Source organism: Panthera onca, chromosome D2 (genome assembly GCF_046562875.1).
Source record: "Panthera onca isolate mPanOnc1 chromosome D2, mPanOnc1 haplotype 2, whole genome shotgun sequence".
NCBI classification, from domain to species: Eukaryota; Metazoa; Chordata; class Mammalia; order Carnivora; family Felidae; genus Panthera; species Panthera onca.
Genome location: NC_138349.1, coordinates 82,087,842 through 82,107,421, shown reverse-complemented (window position 1 = coordinate 82,107,421; position 19,580 = coordinate 82,087,842). Strand labels below are relative to the sequence as shown.

Sequence of the window (19,580 nt, the reverse complement as noted above, 5' to 3'; positions counted from 1 at the left end):
TCCTTGGCGCGCATGGATTTACTGAATGCCCACTGTCTGCTGGGTGCAAATTTACAGTTATCATAAGTCATCATATGAGCAAGGAGAGTGGTAGGCTCTGGGTAGAAAACATAAAAAGGAAACTGAATTTAAAAATGTCTATGAGGTTACACTAAATTGAAGAAATACCAGGAGCAAAAATGTCCATGATCCAGAGCTGACAGCACACTGGGAATCAATTTATTTTTGATATCTGTATAGTCAAGATACAGTATTTTCAGTTGGATGTTCTTTTCAGTGCCTTCTCCTTCTTCCTCGTTTTGGCCAAAATGACAAACCACAGGGACCCCGAGAAGAGACAGGTCCTGAGAACTGGCCAGGTGTAAATGGTTATTTATCGAGCCCTAGTGAACTCACCCAGAAGACCCCCTTCCCTGAATCCTCAGCTACAGGCCCTCTGACCTCCCGCTCATCCTTCTGGCTCCGGGATAGGGACTTCCTAGATTCTTTATCTTCCCTGCCCAATTGGACAGGACTGCCTTCTTTATCTTTGTAATTTGGTGACCACAAACATTATTTAAAAACAACATGAAAAGTCTGACACTGAGGGGGAATACAGCCCCAGAGTAGGAGGACCCTAGGCTCCTCTCATCCCACAAATACTACGTAGATAATTATCAAATCATCCTAAATATCCCAAAAACCGACCTGAAGATCGGCAGAACAAAACTCCGTGACCAAAGCTGGATAAGAGGCCACATCAAAGAAGGCAGGAAGTATGGAGATGCGGTTGAGGGAAAACACAGATCTTGGGTGCTGCGGAGAGGAGCGAGCCATGGTCGGAGAAGGCAAGAGAGGAGCACACCTGGAAGGCACAAGAAGAACTTTTCCCCAAAGCCATTGGCTTGGAAAACGAGAGGGGCTGAATTTTTGACTTCTAGCAACAAGTGGGGCTTAAAGCCAGCCAGCAGGCTTGGCTGGGATAGAGCCTGGAGGGCACTGTGCTGCTCCTGGAGAGAAGGCAGGAAAACAACCTGGGGGCAGACAGTGTGGGTGTGGAAACAACATCTGAAGAATGCCTGGGGCCAACTATTTGATCTCAGAGCACATCTCTGAGAGGCAGCCTCCAGGGAGATACCTCTCCAGGAACAAAGAAGCTGGCTAAGGCCATTTCCCTCCTCCACCCCTCAGCATAAGCACAGAGCCACCAGAGGGAAGCAGCAGGGAGCTGACACTGGCGGGCTGACCTGCTTACACCAAGTCCCACACCCTGTACTCTGGCAGGACTGCCCCTCTCAGTCATGCTTGCCTCTGTCCCAGCACAGCAGGCACCTTCCCATAGAAGAACAGCACAAAGACCTGCCCACAACATGTCCCCCAACCAGAGAGCTCTGCAGGGCCTCAGTTCTGGTGGAGGTGGCACCAGGTCTCATTTCACAAGCAGACCAGAACACACCTAGTTAAAACTCTCCACATTCAGGCTAGGGCCCACGCACTGCCCACAGCAGACAAGGAGAGCCTGTGCAGACCAATGGTCTGAAGGTAGAGCAGCCAAAACACAATAGCAGAGCACAGGCAGCAACACACTGGAGACACTCCCTGAAGCACTGGCTCTGGGCACTACATGACCTTTTCTTCATAAGGTCATTACTTTCAGGAGCAGGAGACATAACTGGCTTTTCTAACACAGAGAAGAAGGAAGAGACTTAGACAAAATGCAAAGATGTTATCCCCAGTGAAAAAAACAAGGTGAAGCCACAGCCAGAGATCTAGGAGAAACACACAAGTAACATGCCTGATGGAGAATTTAAAGCAATAATCATAAGGATACTCACTGGACTCGAGAGAAGAATAGAAGACATCAGGGAGATCCTTACCACAGAGATAGAAGAGTTAAAAAAGAATCAATCAGAGACAAAAAGTGCAATAAAGGACACTGCAAACAGGCGTGATGCAATGAACACGAGGATGGAGGAACCAAAGGAACCAATAAATGACACAGAACACAGAATTATGGAAAATAATGAAGATGAACAGCAGAGTGAGAGAAGAATTAAACAACACAAGAATAGACTTAGTGAACTCAGTGACTTCATCAAACGTAGTAGCATTTATATTACAGGGATCCCAGAAGAAGGAGAGAAAGAAAAGGGGGCAGAAAACTGACATGAAGACATAACAGCAGAAAGCTTCCCTAACCAGAGAAAGGAAACAGACATTCAGATCCTGGAGTAACAGAGAACACCCATAAAAATTAATAAAAGCAAGCCAACACCAAGACATATTGAAAATAAATCTGCAAAATATAGTGATAAATGAAAAACAAACAAACAAACAAAAAAGCAGCAAAGGCAAAGCGTGTTCTTAACTTACAAGGGAAAACCTGTAAGGCTAGGTGCAGATTTCTCCACAGAAACTTGGCAAGCCAGAAGGGACTGGCATGATATATTTAAAGTGCTGAGAAAAATCTACAGCCAAGAATACTCTATCCAGCAAGGCAGTCATTCAGAATAGAAAGACAAAGAGGTTCCCAAACAAAAATTAAAGGAGTTCATGACCACAAACTAGTCAAGGGGACTCTGTGAATGGAAAGGAAAGAACATAAATGAGAACGTGAAGGTAGGAAACACAAAAGTAGTACAAATTAATGTTTCTATAAAAAAAAAATCAGTCAAGGAACTCACAAAATAAAAGGATGTTAAATATGACAACAAACACCTAAAACATGAGAAGGGCAGAAATAAAGAATGGGTTCAAACTTACACGACCATCAACTTGATACAGACTGCTATATGCAGAAGACGTTATATACAAATTTAACGGTAACTACAACTTAGAAACTACTAATAAATATGCAATGAATAAAGAAAAAGGAATCAAAATATATCACTAAAGAAAACCAGCAAACCATGAAATAAAGATAAGAAAGGATCAGAGACCATCTCCAGAAACAACCACAAAACAAGTAATAAAATGGCAATAGATACAAGTCTATCAATAATAACTGTAAATGTAAATGGTCTAAACACTCTAATCAAAACACACAGCGTGAATGAATGGGTAGAAAACAAGACCCACCTCTATGCTATCTACAAGAGAATCATTTCAGCCTGAAAGACACCTGCAGATTGAGAGTGAAGACACGGAGAAACATTCATCATACAAATGATTGCCAAATAAAAGTCAAAGTAGCAACATCGGACAAACTAGACTTTAATACAAAGTCTGTAAAAGGAGACAAAGAAGGACACTATATAATAACAAAGGGGACAATCCAAGAAGACAATATAACTACTGTAAATATTTATGCACCCAATATAGGAGCATCCAAATATATAAAACAATTGATAACAAACACAAAGGAAATAATCGATAGTAATACAACATTAGTAGGGGAACTTAACACCCCACTTAACAGATGGACAGGTCAGGTCGTCTCAACACAAAATCAACAAGGAAGCAATGGCTTTGAATGACACATTGGACCGGATGAGTTTAACAGACATATTCAGAACATTCCATGCTACAACAGCAGAATACACATTCTTTTCAAGTGCACACGGAACATTTTCCAGAACAGATCACATATTAAGCCAAAAAACAGGCCTGAACAAATTCAAGAAAACCGAAGTCATACCATGTACCTTTTCTGACCACAATGCTATGAAACTTGAAGTCAACCACAGGAAAAAATCTGGAAGGACCACAAACACATGGGACGTTAAATAATATGCTACTAGACAATGAATGAGTCAACCAGAAAATAAATTTTTTAAAATCCATCGAAACAAATAAAAATGAAAACACAATGGTTCAAAACCTTTGGGATGCAGCAAAGGCAATTCTGAGAGAGAAGAATTTAGCAATACAGGCCTACTTCAAGAAGCAAGAAAAATCTCACTCTGAAAAGGGCAGAAAAAGAACAACAAGCAAAGCCTAAAGCCAGCAGAAAGAAGGAGATAATAAAGATCAGAGCAGAAATAAATGACACAGAAACTAAAAAAATAAACAAAAATAATAGAACAGATCAATGAAACCAGGAACTGGTTCTTTGAAAAAATTGATAAAACTGATAAGTCTCCAGCAAGACTTACTAAAAAGAAAAAAGACCCAAATAAATAAAATCACAAATGAGAAAGGAAAGTAACAACCAACACCACAGAAATACAAACATTTACAAGAGATTATTATGAAAAACTATATGCCAACAAATTGGACAACCTGGAAGAAATGGATAAATTCCTAGAAACATATAAATTACCAAAATTGCAACAGGAAGAATTAGAAAATCTGGGGCGCCTGGGTGGGTCAGTTGGTAAAGCGTCCAACTTTGGCTCCGGGTATGATCTCACAGTTCGTGAGTTCAAGCCCTGCGTAGGGCTTTGGGCTGACAGCCTGGAGCCTGGAACCTGCTTCAGATTCTGTGTCTCCATCTCTTTCTCTAACCCTACCCTGCTTGTGTGCGCTCTCTCTCTCTCCTTCAAAAGTAAACATTAAAAAATTAAAAAGAAAGAAAGAAAGAAAGAAAGAAAGAAAGAAAGAAAGAAAGAAAGAAAATTTGGACAGACTAATTGCCAGCAATGAAACTGAATCAGTAATCAATAAACTCTCAACAAACAAAAGTCCGGGACCAGATGGCTTCACAGACGAATTTTAAAAAGAGATAATACCTATTATTTTCAAACTGTCCCAAAATATTGGAAGAGAAGGAAAACTTCCAAATTTATTCTGTGAGGCCAGCATTACCCTACTACCAACACCAGATAAAGACACCACAGGAAAAGAAAACTATAGGCCACTATCTCTGACGGGCATAGATGCAAACATTTTCAGGAAAATACTAGCAAACTGAATCTAACAATACTTTAAAAACATCATTCACCACAATCAAGTGGGATGTATTCCGGGACAGCCAGGGTGGTTCAATATTCACAAATCAAGCAACGTGACCATCACATCAATAAGAGAAAAGAGAAGAACCATATGATCCTTTCAATAGAGGCAGAAAAAGCATCTGACAAAGTACAACATCCATTCATGATAAAAACCCTCAACAAAGTAGGTCTAGAGGAAATACACCTCAACAAAATAGGGCCCATGTATGAAAAACCCACTGCTAACATCATCCGAAATGGGGAAAATCTGAGATCAGGAACAAGACAGGGGTCTCCACTCTCATCACTTTTATTCAACACAGTCCTAGAAGTCCCAGCCACAACAGACAGCAAAAATGCATCCAAATTAGTAAGGAAGAAGTAAACCTTTCACTAGCTGAAGGTGACATACTATATATAGAAAACCTGAACAACTCCACCAGAAAACCGCTAGAACTAATCGAACTATTTCAGTAAAGTCACAAAATACCAAATCAACGTACAGAAGCGTGTTGCACTTCTATTCACCAATAACGGAGCTGCGGAAAGAGAAATTAAGAAGACAGTCCCATTTACAGTTGCACCAAAGATAATGAGATTATCTAGGAATAAACGTAACCAAAGAGATAAAAGACCTGTACTCTGGAAACTATAAATCACTGATGAAAGAAACTGAAGATAACACAAAGACAAAGACATGGAGAGACATTCCACGCTCATTGACTGGAAGAAGAAATTCTGCTAAAATGTCTACGCACCCAAAGTAATCTACAGATTGAATGCAATCCCTATCCAACTAGCAACAGCATTTTTTACGGAGCTAGAACAAACAATCCTAAAACGTGGAACCACAAAAGACACCGAATGGCCAAAGCAATCTTGAAAATGAAAAGCAAAGCTGCAGCTACTGTGATTCCAGATTTCAAGTTAAATAACAAAGCTGCAGTGATCAGAACAGTATGGTACTGGCACAAAAACAGACACACAGATCAACAGAACACAACAGAAAAACCCAGAATTATATGGTCCATTTATCTTCAACAAAGCGGGAAAGAATACCCAAGGGGAAAAAGACGGTCTCTTCACAGATGGTGCTGGGAAAACTGGACAGCTACATGCAAAAGAATAACACTGGGCCACTTTCTTACGGCAAACACCCCCACACACAAAATTCAAAATGGATTGAAGACCTAAATGTGAGACCTGCAATCATAAAAGTCCATGAAGAAAGTATAGGCAGTAATCTCTGTGACATCGGCCGTTAATAGCTCTTTCCAGATGTTTCCTGAGGCAAGGGAAACAAAAGCAAGAATGAACTACTGGGATTCCATCAAAATACAAAATTTCTTCACAGCCAGGGAAACAATCAACAAAACTAAAAGGCTGCTGGCTACCTACTGAATAGGAGAAGATATTTTTCAGATGATATGCAATAAAGGGTTATTATCCAAAATACATCAAGAACATACAAACTGAACACCCAAAAAATGAATAATCCGTGAAAAAAATGGTCAGAAGACATGAAGAGACATTTTTCCAAAGAAGACACACAAACGGCTAATAGACACATGAAAAGCTGCTTAAACATCCCTTAGCATCAGGGAAATGCAAATCAAAACCACAAGATATCACCTCACACCTGTCAGAATGGCTAAAATCAACAACGCAAGAAACAACGGGTGTTGGCAAGGATACGGAGAAAAGGGAACCGTCGTGCCCTGTTGGTGGCAACGCAGACTGGTGCAGCCACCATAGAGAACAGTATGGAGGTTCCTCAAAAAGTTTAAAATGGAGCTACCCTACGTCCAGCAAATGCACTACTAGGTATTTATCCAAATTAAAAAAAAAAAAAAAATGAGCTAAGTGGTACATGCGTCCTTATGTTTATCGCAGCATTATCAATAACAGCCAAATTATGGAAGCAGCCCAAATGTCTGTCGACTGACAAATGGATAAAGAAGGTGTGGTGTGTATACATATATTTACACACATATATATACATACACACCAGAGAATAGATACAATGGAGTATCAGCCATAAAACAGAATGAAACCTTGCCAGTTGCAACCACGTGGATAGAACCAGAGAGACTAATGCTAAGAAACATGTCTGAGAACAAATACCATATGATTTCACTCACAGGGAAAATTTAACAAATGGAAACAAGCAAAAGGAAAGAAAGTGAACCAAGGAACGAACGCACTCTTCGCTACAGAGCACACACTGATGGTCGCCGGAGGGGAGGCGGGTGGGGGATGGGATAATAGGTGACTGGGGACGAAGGCGTGTGCTTGTCGTGAGGAGCGCGGGGTGACGTTCGGAGGTGCTGAATCGCTACCTTGAGCTCCTGAAACTAGTGTTACACTGTAGGTTAACTCGCTGGAATTAAAATACGAACTTTGATTAAGAAAAAAAACAAACACCTTGCAAACAACGCACTGCAGCAAGTTTTCAACCAATTTAAGAACCTAAAACTGCGCCCGCTCTGCCGCAGGGTCTGCGCCACAGCCCCCGCCCCGAGGGGGGTGGGAGTCCCGCTGGAGGGACGCAGTGAAAGCGATTTGCTGGACGCCGCGTGTCTGAAGGGGCTCACCCTGCCCCCAGCACCCTGCACCCCGCTCGAGAGGTACTCGGCTCAACACACAGCGGGCTGCCAGGCGTGGGCCCTTCCCGTCCCTGGCGGCTGGCTCTACCCCAGCGAAGGGCCTGCCCCGCGCGACGGAGGCCCGGGCGGAAGACTCGGCACGTCCCTCGCCGCGGACCCGTCTGGACCCCCTCTGTGGCTTCGGCCCGGCTGCCCCTTGAGGGTCAGTACCCGGGCCCCCCATTCGTTTCCGCAGCCCGAGCCGCGTGACTTCCAGCTGCGGCCGACCCCCAGGTCACGCGCCCGGCTCGCAGCCCGGGTACAAGCCACCTCACCAACCTCCCTGCACGGTGAATCCAAGCGGCTTCTAGTCTCCTGCCTTGGGCCCCGGCCAACCCGCACCGGCCGTGCCCCACCTGCCCGAGGTTCAGCCCGGGCTGCTCTCAAACCTGCCAGGCTCTGCTACAATGCCAAGTTCAAATGTGCACAAACCTAAAATTTTCAGCGACGTACCTCCATTTGGCTTAAAGGAGCGAAGTAAGCCCTGGAAATGTTTTGATTTACACGGGAATTCCTTGACAAGGGATTCAGTGCCGTCCGGCCTCTCTTCTCCCTGAGGCCGCACCACCTTCCCCGGAGCAAGAGGAGGGAAATGTTCTGTATCTGCTCCCCCCGCCCCCCCCCCCCCCCCCCCACGAGGTCCGCGTGGCTACTGAACACCTGAATGCAGCGGGTGCGCGTTAGAAACCGGATTGTTCATTTTACTGCATTTTCACTGCGCGGTCACGTATGTGCTGTAGAAGTCTGCACGTGGCCAGCGGCCAGGGGACCGGGCAGCAGAATGCGCGTGGCCACGCCCACTGTGGGGCAGGAGCTATGCCGAGGGCGTTCCCTGGGCTGTGGTGGGGCACGCACGGGTGTAGACACAGGCTCTGTAGAGGGATCAGTCCCTCTAGCGGACTCGAGTCACAGTTTAAAAACAACAACTCCCAGCCTCCCTGCTCCCCACCACGGACATGCCATGTTTGGAGACTGTGGTCCATGCGGTTTCAGAGAAGGAAGCTCCTTGGAACACGGTGGCAGCCTGAGAAGGAAGAAGTCGGGAGGACACGGTGGGGGCTAAGGACAGGCCTGGACTTGAATCCAGGGCCGGGAAGGGGAGTAGCTCTTCACGCACAGAGAACATTAGATGTCTTTCTGTTTTCCACCTGCTGGTCGGCTCCCCGCAGGGTCACCGGGACGCAGTGGTTTTTGCACCACACGCCATCTGGCCATCCTAACACCCCGGAGTCTGTGGAACACCGTGCCCCCCGACCTCCCCGATCTGGGCTGGCTGGTGAGGACTGGTTTCTGGGTTGGAAACGTTTCATTTCCACATCTCCTCCCGAGGCACTGACGGACACAGTCAGAGTAAACATCAGGCTCCTGACCCTCCCGAGGACTCCGCTCCTGGAAGTGAATGCTAAGGCTGTAAGAAGGTGACTCTCCCGGGTGACCTGCTAGACAGGTCCTCCTCCAACGGCTGCTCAACCGCGCAAAAATCTATTACTGTCAACAACGTGGACGGCAGGAAAACTTCCAGCTTAACAGTGTCAACAGAATATTAAAAAGGCAGTCTTGTATGAATAGATTTTAAAAGGAACCACAGCTTCCAGAACCCCAAATGCCCAAAAGACGGACATATCATCTTGACAACCAAGTAACCGCAGACTTCTTTTATTTAAAACTTTATTTCCTTGTATTTCTTTAAAACCTTTAAAAGAATCTTAGCAATAAAAAACCACAGTGGGGGCACCTGCAGCCCAGTCAGTTACGCATCTAACTTTGGCTCAGGTCATGATCTCAGTTCGTGGGTTCGAGCCCCACGTCGGCCTTGGGGCTGACAGCTCAGAGCCTGGAGCCTGCTTCGGATTCTGTGTCTCCCTCTGTCTCTGCCCCTCCCCCGCTTGTGCTCTGTCTCTCTCTGTCATAAAAAATTTTTAAAAAACACACAATGAAAAAAATCAGTGACATTCTGGCTATGAACGGCTCTGACCGGGGGCTTCTCTGGCTGCTGGGTAATCTGTGCGATTTCCTGACAATTACAGGATAGGCTCCCTAGCGAAGCCAGAATGGGTGAGATGACATTGTAACTACAATGTGTCCCGGCTCGCTTTACTCATGCTCACGGGAGTCACTCACAGGACGAACACCGCATTTCCAGCATGAATAAGCACTGAGCTACACTCCGTTTTTCTCAACACTTTCGAAGCAGCAGAAGGAGCACACGCACAAACCGAAAAACACACGAGACTGGTACTGCAACGGTCATCACACCCTTGCCTCACCAGTCCCAGAGACGAGCGCGCTCATGGTGAAGACGGGTGCCAGCCGCGAAGCAAGCGTGTCTGCAGGGTACCGTCCCCTAGAGGACTCGCCAGGGTGGCCCGTTAGCCTTGCGGTTCATCAGCAAGACGATCAGGAGACGGCACATGCTAACTGCACTCACGGTGGCGTTAAAATAAAAATGCCAGCTGAACACCGTGTGGGGGGAAGTACAAACCGTCATGCAGCCCGGAGGCTGGAATCTGCTGGCCGTGTGTTTGCTCGAAGCAGAATTCACGAGGAACCCCACAAGCAATCCCAAGAAAGCATGGTGGGCATGGGACGGAGCTACGTTCTGTGGCTTCCTGTGTGGCTGACACCGCACCGTGAGGGGGTCAGGGGCCAGGGCAAGGCGAAGCGCGGTCTGGAACCTAACGGTCGGATCTCAAAGGCGCACAGACGGCCCCGGCACAGTGACAGGATCCCCCACGGACCCGCTCACCCGCACATGTCTTTCGGTCCCTTTCGGGGTCTGGTCTTCTCTCCCAAGTGAGAAGGGGCGAGGGGTCTACCCGGCCCTCACGTCCGGTACCCACAGACCAACCACGCTGCTGGTGGAAACCGGCGATTCCAGTGAAATGAAGGCTCTAGGAATTTCTGGGAAGGGGGTCGGATGTTTTTTCAGAGAGGAAGACTACACCCACGAGACCTATTTAAATCAGTACATCGAAGAATTCATCACACACCAAGCTTAAACTGTGAAGAATACAATCCCACGGACACGGGTCAGGAGGTGCACTGTTCCGTTCTACTTTGACATTTTTAAATCGCTCTGCTCCCTCTGCGTCCGAGATGTGTCTGGGCCTTTCAGCGGGACTCCGTTTCAACCTGCAAAAACCTATCTTCACGTCTGGTGACTCGGCACAAGTCCAGAACCCGCGATCTTGCTAGCAAACGGTGCGGCACGCGACCCGGCAGAAGCAAATACACGGTCAGCCTTTGAGTCCTTTCAACATGCCTGTCGCAGCTCAGGGAATTTTCTAGTCTCACCCACATCTGAGAAAGCAAAGTGATGGGGAAGAACCCTAAGTGGGGAAATCATCGAATCGGGCTTCAAGAATTGTGGCCATGGCGCCACCTAGGACTCTACGTCGTCTGTCATCCCCTTCGTCCATCAGTAACCTGACTTTCAGCTCGTCTGGATGATCAACCTCTTTCCTTCTGACTGCACGGAGGTCTGCGACTCCGTGTACCCAGCTCAGGGTTCTCTGGTAGAACCACCGAGTTTTCATCATTATTGCTCTCAACCCAGCAACCCTCGGGCAGCGTGAGGCCAGGAGCGTCTGGCACATCACCTTCTCTTTCCGTTTAATCAGGGGAGTTAAGCAAGTTTGAAGGGTGGCCTCATGACGGCCTACGAGCACTACGGGGCTTAGCCGGTGTCGCAAATTCCTCAGAAGTGGGTTTTGACCCCCAAGTCCTTCCTCTTCCACGTGCCGCTTGGGCTGTGGCTGCTGCGCTTTGCTCCCGGGCCGTTCCTGCTCTAACAGCGTGAAGTCTCTCCGCTGCTCCAAGAGGAAAGACTTCCACAAACCCAGAGACAGGCAAGTTGCCGGGGGAGCGTACTGACATTCACTCCACTCGAGGGCTCAAGTCCCGTGTTCAGTAGGATGCAAACGATTCAGTTCAAAGGCAGCAGGGACCTTGAGCGCGAAAACGAAATCTCTTTAAGAATCCACTAACTAACAGCTACCCTACAACCCAGCAATTGCACCACTAGGTTTTTATCCAAGGGATACAGGTGTGCTGTTTCAAAGAGACACATGCACCCCCATGTTTATGGCAGCACTATCGACAATAGCCAAAGTATGGAAAGAGCCCAAATGTCCATCGACGGATGAATGGATAAAGAAGATGTGGTATATATCATACAATGGAGTATTACTCGGCAATCACAAAGAATGAGATCTTGCCGTTTGCAACTGCGTGGATGGAACTGGAGGGTATTATACCTAGTGAAATTAGTCAGAGAAAGAAAAATATCATAGGACTTCACTCCTATGAGGACTTTAAGAGGCAAAACAGATGAACATAAGGGAAGGGAAACAAAAATACTATAAAAACAGGGAGGAGGACAAAACAGAAGAGACTCATAAATATGGAGAACAAACAGAGGGTTACGGGAGGGGTGGTGGGAGGGGGGATGGGCTAAATGGGGGAGGGGCACCAAGGAATCTCCTCCTGAAATCACTGTTGCACTAGATGCTAACTAACTTGCATGTAAATTAAAAAACAAATTATTAAAAAGAAAAAAAAAAAAGAGTCCACTAACTCCAACCCTCCAACCTGAGTAAGAGCCTCTTGCTAAGCCAGGCAACTTTTCACTGCTGCGTCTCTCCGGCCAATCCTGGAAGACGAACGGAGCTGCAAAACTCTCTCCCTTTACAAAGCGGAGAGCAGGTGGGCTGTGGGCACCGTGGGCGGCTTGGCCAATCTTTCCACCCACGCCTCATCACACACGCACCAAATCCCTCTTAAGTCAGATACACGAACTTTCCACTGATCTCACGGATGTGCTGCCTGACTCACGGATGGCCTCCGGACTCCTAGAACGCGACTGCCACACCAATGCGGTGACAGGAAGAGCAGTCACGTGAAAGCTTTGCTGCATCTTCCGTGGGGAGGCTGAGCGGGTATAGGAAGTCACTGAGGCTGCAGAGTTCACACGTTTGCGTGTACACGAGGCTGGGGGTGCTGCCTGTACCTTAAGGCACTAGGAAATCTATTAAGAAACCACAATATCAAGAGTAGGATGAGAAAACAGAGTTAATTAAACTGCCCAAGATCAAACGCTCCAAACAAGTTTTTACGGTAGAACAGCTCACAGAAGCAGAAAGGCCCCGGGCTGGTCCCAGCAGCCGGGTGGGGGTGGGGGGTGGGTACAGGGCGGGAGAGGGGGGCGGGTAACAGGGCTCTTGCTGTGCCCGCTCTGGAGCGTTTCTGCCCTCGGGGCATGCCACGGGCCTTCCCCACAGGCCACAGTTCACACTTCTAAGACTGCAGCCTCCTGAATCCTGACCAGGACCCCTTTTCTGTTTCTTGTCTTTTTGCTATTAGAAATCCAATTTCTCTATTCATCCTCTTTCCAAGTCTCACGTGTCAGCAAGCCTCGGTTAATCCCACCACCAAAACCAATCAATAAATAAAAGTTAATTAAAAACAAACAAAACAAAACAATGGTTTACTACTGTGCCTACGAACCGGACTGCAAGATTTATGTACGTGGCCTCGTTTATTCCTGCGACTCTCATGAGACAGGGACTGGGTTTTCACAGATAAAGAAACTTGCCCCAAATCACACAGCGGGTTAATTCAGTACGGCCGAGATGCAAACACAGGCTTATCTAACTCCTGAACCCCTGTAAAGTACTCCTCCGGGGAATGGAGCAAATGAGATCTTGCTGGGCTGCTAATAAAGTGTAGACGCTGTATACATCTGCACATTCCAGAACGCATGAACTCTCCCAGGCCCTTTCCTAAACAGACCCTTAACGCTCCCTCTGACAGAGCTAGAGCAAAGATCAGGATTCAAATTTCAGAAACACATACTGAAGAGTGAACAAGCAGGGGCTTTCAACCTCAGCACTGATGACATGCGGACTGGACCTTTCATTCCTGGGCAAGGGGCTCCTCCCACGCAGGCAGCCGCTAGCGTCCCGGGCTTCTGCGCACTGAACGTGAACAGCACACTCCTCCCCACCAGCCCGGGAAACCACTGCGTTCAGCTGAGTGCCTCAGATCGCATCACTGTTAGTTAGATCATACTGATACCAAGAAAGAGTGCTTCTAACTTCCAGTTTCATGGAGATTTCTAGGATACCAGACGACAGCTCCTTAAGAGAAAGCACCTGCTGGACTGGATAGAACATACACAACGGAGAACGTGACCCCCTGTGTTTCACTTTACAGGACGCAACGACCATCTTTCAGCCTCTGCGCGAAGGTACGCGTCCCCAGCGTCTTCAACCTCCGTTCAAAGTTTCCAGACCCGTGGCCAAACCGGATTACCCCATTCTGGGCACACACTGAAACACAGACCGAGAAACGTACACAGCCTTGCCCAAGGTGGTAACGGCAGGATCAACAGAGGACTAGCATCTCACACATACAATTTACCATCAGGCTTGGTTTTTAAGCACTTCACGTGGATTATCTAATTTAATCCTTGGACATCTTTGACGACCATATAAAGTAGGTATTACTGACCGCGTTTTATGAATGAAGAGACAGAGGCCCAGAAGAGTCAAGTAACCTGCCCGAGGTCAAGCCAGAGTCCCTGCTCTGTTTTTTGTTTGTTAAGTTTGTCCACTCATTTTGAGAGGGAGAGAGAGAAAGAAAGAGGGAGGGAGGGGCAGAGAGAAAGGGAGAGAGAATTCCAAGCAGGATCCATGTGGTCAGCGCAGAGCCCAACTCGGGCTCGAGCCCGTGAACTCTGAGATCGTGACCTGAGCCAAAACCGAGAGTCGGACGCTCAACAGACTGAGCCCCCCAGGCACCCCCGAGTCCCCGTTCTTTACCACCATCTCCAGTGCTCCAGAGAACTCAGGGACCGTCGCCTCCTTGGTTCTAAATACTCCATCTCCGCCAGTGCGTGAGGTCTTTCCTCCAACTGTTATCAAGGGCCCCACACCGCTGGCACCTTGCGCGAGGCTGACGTCACCCTCCCGACCATCCCCCTTTGGGACAAGACACAAACCCACTTGTCCCACCTACATCTGTCCCACCTTGAGCAAAGAACACAGAGCACTTTTGTTAACTGTCTGGCTGAGGCCGACCTGTCATCGCCTACGGCAATGCTGACATACCTGTCCGGTCACCACCAAAAAGGAAATGAGGTCAGACGGAAAGGAGTGACGCTGGATACCGAACGTCGCCACTCTTTCTAAATCGATCCCTACCCGTCTTTTCAAGACTGTCATTTATAGTTCTGCTAGATGATGCCAACGTAAGCCCTGAGGGTCAAGTTTCCAGAACTGACCATCCCCCCCACCCCCAGTTTTGAAAGCCAAGCTGCCCGGCACACTTCCTCCCCTCCATGATTTTCGCAAGATAACCCCCCAGGGGTGTTATCACACCGGCATGTGCTTTCAACATCCTCCAGAACTCAAGTCACTTAGTGCGGCGAGGATTTAGACAGGTTTCGGGAGGAGGCCACGGCATCGTCATCTTGCCGCGGAAGGCAGGTGGGCGTTCTGTGTCAACAGACAGTGACGACGACAAGGTGGGGGTGTGAGTGGTACCCGGTTCTGGCATAGATACTGCAGCTCACGGCCTCGTTCTCTTTCATCGGGACATCCCAAGAGATGACCCAGCAGATGGACCCTCCTGCTGTCGGCCGCCCCTGGTGAGACACACGGAGACTTCGTCACCTTCGCCTGACAAGAAAAGTCGTAGCGCGCGGAGCGTGACCTTCGCGACCTCACCGTTCCTAACAGACGGGTGCGACGCTAACCTGTGTGCTGAAAACAAGTTTGAAAACGTGTCACATCACGGAGAAACTGCTGCGGGTGCACGCTCACACGCAGAGAATGCCACCGCTGGACGTCCACGGACCAGGCGGCTTGATTCAACGACGACAGAACTCCTGAGCTGCCCTTGCCCTTGGGTGAATGAGGAGCAGGAAGAATCTGCAAGTCCACAATGAAAAGGGCTTCAAAGAAAAAAAAAAAAAACCCAGTAGAAAGCCACCCTAAATCAGTAACTATGAGGCGGTCACATGCGCTAACAGGTTCATCGAGAACAGGGCTTTGCTTAGTTAATATTTGAAGACCATGGGCTCCCAGAGTAAATGCGTTATTCCTTGAACTTCGGCATTTTGGCACGGGGGCAACAAGGAACGTTTAAAATCTCACACACACACACACACACACACACACACACACACACACACACACACCTGCTCTGAATGAAGAAACTGCTGTGGATTATTTCACATGGAAAAATTACCTCTATGTGAGGCACAACGGGCAACCACATGGAAAAATGACCAAATCTTAAACGCCACCTTCGAGTGTAAACCCAGCTCACCGGCTGTGAAATCTGGAGATGATGTAACCTTGCCAAAGCTGCTTCTTCAACTATAAAACAAACAATACCTCTATCCCTCGGCAATAATGTAAACGTTAAATGAGGTATGGGCGTAAAGCATCTCACTGCCTGATAATAGCAGGTCCTTAAATGCCCGGCCCGGTCACAACTATTAGGCAAAGCTCAAATCAAAATCGAATTTAAGGGCGCCTGGATGGCTCAGTCGGTTAAGTGTCCAACTCTTTTTTTTTTTTTTTTTTTTTGATGTTTATTTATTTTTGAGACAGACACAGAGCATGAACCGGGGAGGGTCAGAGGGTCAGAGGGAGGGAGACACAGAATCCAAAGCAGGCTCCAGGCTCCGAGCTGTCAGCACAGAGCCCGACGTGGGGCTCAAACCCACGGACTGTGACATCATGACCTTAGCCAAAGTCGGATGCTTAACCGACTGAGCCACCCAGGTGCCCCTAAGTGTCCAACTCTTGATCTCAGGGTTCCTGACTTCAAGCCCCGAGTGGGGCTTCTCTCTCTCTCTGCCCCTTCCCCACATTCTCTCTCTCTCTCTCTCAAAATAAATAAACTTGAAAAAGGAAACTTAAAAAAAAATCTAAGTTTATTTCATCCCTTTAGATTTTAGACACCAGAGAGATTTACCAAAGTATTTTCCCCTTGTCACCACCTATTGGGGGGGGGGGGGGCTTTTCCAACTACCCCAGGGCCCTTCACACCATTTCTTTCGATATCACAGGCTGGTCCTCAAAAGAACCAGGATTCCGTGTTGTCACATCTCACACAGAGGCACTTGATGAGTTAAAGTCAGAGAGACAGAGCAACAAGCCTGTGAGCTTGGACACAGCGCTACCGGGAGGTCAAGGTGTAACTAATTAAAAATTCCATCCAATTAATTTAATTACTACATGTGGATTTCTTTCTAGAGAGGTTTCCTTCCCAGAGCTACGAAGTCAGCTGCAAAGAGCCGTTCTGCCACAGGGCCTGTCGGCTTGCAGTCGTCTCTGTCTCCGTGAATGAAGGAGAAGGGCACCACTCACAGCTTCGCCATTCACGTTCGCAACTTCGTGGTTCAGTTTACAACCTTCCCGCCACCCGCTCCGCTACCAGGACGCCCTCGGCCCGCCTTGCCCGGACGGTCCGTGTTTCTGACGGCGACACACGTCTGTGGCACTGTGTGCGTCCTCAGCCAACCAGAATAATCACGACATTCGGCTTCTCCTGTCCCGGACACCTCCCCACCCCCTTGCAAAAACATACTTCACGTACAGCACACAAACAAATCTCGGTGCACTAGCGGACTCGTATTCGACACAGGAAGATTTTTAAGTAAGTTCCACGATTTTATTTCTACGTACAGTTTCAAGAGAGAAGGCAACAGGGTAGAGAGGGGATTGGACGGAGACCTCAGGTCTCCGGGCTGTCACTTCGGTGTGACTTGGCCGCCGCGCAGAGCAAGCACCCACGGGGCCAGGGGCGCCAGGCCGGGCATTCTGCGGGGACTCCTGCCCACCGGTCACGCGAGCACTTGCTGGCCACAACGCTTAGGGCGCGTGGCGGTGGAGTAAACACGCGGAGCACGTGCCGCCCCTGGCCCCGGCTCCCCGCCAGCACGGGAGCTCGCCGGGGACGCTCGGCAGGCACGGGCGCTGGACCTTGAGGGGGGACTCCCCCAAACCCAGGAACCTGGCCGTCCGCGCAAGCCCGCCCGCCCGAAAGGCTGCCCCGGGGACGCGCGACGCCCCCAAGCGGAGCCGGGCCCCGCGCACGTGCGGCGCGTCCGCGCGCGCCGCCTCCCGCACCCGGGCCCTCCCGCACCCGGGCCCGCCGTCTCCGCCAGCGCGGCGCGCGGCGCGCACCGCGCACGGCACCCGATCCGAGCCACGCGTCCCCGAAGGCGCACGCTTACGTCTCCGGTCCCCGGGGGCGGTCTCGGGACGGTTCCTGGGGCGCCGAGTGAGCGCGCGCGCGCGCGCGCGCGGCCCCGGCGGGGAGGGGGACGGAGGGGGGCGCCCCGGGCCCTGCGCCTCGCCCCGCGGCCTGGCCGGCCGGCGCGCGCCGACCCCGACACGGACACCCGCGCGGGGCTCCGGGGCGCGGGCAGCTGGCGCGCCGACTGCCGCTCCCGAGGCTCCGGCGCGGAGGCCGCGGGCGTGGCCGGGCGGCGGAGGGTTTTTGGAATGCAGGGTGTGGCCCTCTAACACAGCAAAAAAGAAATGAGTCAGCCCCGGCAGGCCTAACCAATAAGCGTGTTCACTGGCGGCTAAGGCGGAACTTTCCTTTCTTGATTTATATCGGGCTTCGGCGCCGTTTTACAGCCTTTAAAACAAAAAACAAAAATCTTTTTTTTTTTTTTTTTTCTAACTTCAGCCTCTAACAACTTCAAGGAAATGGTGGATGGCTCTTCAGAAACTCTTTCCAAACAAGAATTAATCTTGTTCTGAAATACTTGAGCAGTGGATGTACGCTGATTTCCACTCCTTCCAGGGAAAAGTTCTCGAGTTAGGCGGTGATTCTGGATGTAATGAGCATGGGATCTGGGATCACGGCAGGTTCAGACCTGACCTCTGACACGAATGACCTTGGGCAGGTTAATTATCTGCAGAGAAGGGGGACCAAATACCCGCCTGACACGGCTTGTGGGACAGCTCGTATGTCATAATACATGGACAGCGTTTTTGGCACAGTGCTGGACATAACAGCAGGCACTCAACGGTGCTGTCTTGTCCCTCTAAGCTCTGAGTCAGAATCACCAAAACTATGGACCAAGTAGCCTTTAAAAAAAAAGTCTTTTCAATGTTAAAATATCCAAATAATTTTAGAGCTGAAATAGTACTCTGGTGTTATACGGTCTGAGTCCCTTATTTGAGTGATTAAAAAAAAAAAAAAAAAAAAAAGAGGAGTGCCTGGGTGGCTCAGTCTCCGCTCAGGTCATGATCTCAGGGTTTGGTTGGTGGGATGGAGTCCCAGGTGGGGCTGATTGGAGCCTGCTTGGGATTCTCTCTCTCTCTCTCTCTCTGCCCCTGCCCCGCTCCCCTGCTCACACGTGTTCTCTCTCTCTCTCTCTCTCTCTCTCCCTCCCTCCCTCTCAAAATAAACATTTTTTTTAATTAAAGAAACTTTTGATTTAGGATCCTTGGATTTGGTGTTATACAATAGGAGCTTTACTACCCCCCCCCCCCAAAAAAAAAGGCTTAAAATGGAAATGATTTCATTGACGCCACAGTAAATCAACTGTTAAAAAAGTAAGAATGATTTTCAAATACTCATTCCATCTGGGTTACTGTGCCCTAAACATAACTCTGGAGTAAAAATACTTAAAGGAAACTTTAGGTAACTGGGAATTGGCAAATCACAGAAGCCTCCAGAACCACCAGGTTCTGTGGACCAGTAAAGAAAGGAGTCGATGGTTAGTGGGAGTAGAGAGTTTTAGCAGAGTAAGAATTTTTTTTTAGGTTACAAAGTCAATCTTCTTGGCTTTGGAGAAGATCTCCTAAGTTTAACTTATATATATTTGTTCAGAACCAGTCATTCTATAGGCCAAAATTTCTTCAAAATACTCATCAGCAAAGATGAGATCTAGAGTGAGATCAAAGGCCCTTTCTAAACTGGGATTTTCTGCAAACCAGCATGTAAGAGTGAAAGAACAGGGCACCAGGAACCCAGGGCTGCAGCTCTAATCCCAGCTCTGCCCATGAGTGACCAGGAAGCCAGCCCTAAGCAAACTGCTTCATCATCTCTC

At 48.6% G+C, this 19,580-nt stretch overlaps 1 protein-coding gene across 4 annotated transcripts in view; it reads right to left on the bottom strand.

The window, feature by feature from the left end:
* SGMS1 (sphingomyelin synthase 1) overlaps positions 1 to 19,580 on the bottom strand; it is a 283,588-nt gene that overhangs the window by 83,565 nt on the left and 180,443 nt on the right. The window contains exon 1 of one of the 4 annotated variants that reach the window (XM_060643005.3): positions 17,748 to 18,647. The exons of the other annotated variants lie outside the window; for them this stretch is intronic. The gene's annotated coding sequence lies outside the window, so the exon portion shown is untranslated. Of the gene's footprint in view, positions 1 to 17,747; positions 18,648 to 19,580 lie in introns of those variants that run through there. 4 annotated transcript variants of the gene reach the window in all.